A 1006-nucleotide genomic window follows, 5' to 3' on the forward strand; every position below is an offset into this window, starting at 1 on the left:
CCCAAAGACCCAGCAGATGGGAGGAGCTGTAGGAGGATCTGGAGACAATAATCAGACAGCCACAATCCTGAGCCAGCTCCCAACGATCCAGCAGATGGGAGGAGCTGTGGGAGGATGGGGTACCACAAGCCAGCCCCCAACAATGCTAAGCCAGCCCCCAACGATCCAGCACATGGGAGGGGCTGTAGGAGGATGGGGTACCACAAGCCAGCCCCCAACAATCCTGAGCCAGCCCCCACTGATGCAGCAGATGGGAGGAGCTGTAGGAGGGTCTGGAGGCAATAATCAGACAGCCACAATCCTGAGCCAGCCCCCCATGATCCAGCAGATGGGAGGAGCTGTAGGAGGATGGGGAGCTACTACTCTGTCAAAAACAAACCTCATCCATCCACCTGTGCTCCCGCACACGGGAGGAGCTTTAGGAGGATGGGGAAACACTTCTCAGACAAATACAATCCTTAGCCAGCCACCTGTGCTCCAGCACACGGGAGGAGCTGTAGGAGGATGGGGTGCTGCTACCTCGAGAAACACACTCATTATCCGTGCATCCGTGTTAAAGCAGAAGAGAGGAGCCATGTTCAATTACAAGAGTCGAGCTGTAGGAGGATGGGGAGCCACTACTCAGTCAAATACAAATCTCATCCATCCACCTGTGCTCCAGCACACGGGAGGAGCTGTAGCAGGATGGGGAAACACTATTCAAACAAATACAAACCTCAGCCAGCCTCCCATAATCCAGCACACGGGAGGAGCAGTAGGAGGATGGGGTGCTGCTAACCCCAGGAATAGAAACCTTATCCGGCCAGCTGCGTTCCAGTACAGGGGAGGAGCTGTAGGAGGATGGGGAGACAATCGTCAGACAACCACAATGCTGAGCCAGCCCCCAATGACACAGCAGATGGGAGGAGCTGTGGGAGGATTGGGTACCACAAGCCAGCCCCCAACAATCCTGAGCCAGCCCCCAGTGATCCAGCAGATGGGAGGAGCTGTAGGAGGATCTGGAGAC

Source organism: Meleagris gallopavo, chromosome 6 (assembly GCF_000146605.3).
Source record: "Meleagris gallopavo isolate NT-WF06-2002-E0010 breed Aviagen turkey brand Nicholas breeding stock chromosome 6, Turkey_5.1, whole genome shotgun sequence".
NCBI classification, from domain to species: Eukaryota; Metazoa; Chordata; class Aves; order Galliformes; family Phasianidae; genus Meleagris; species Meleagris gallopavo.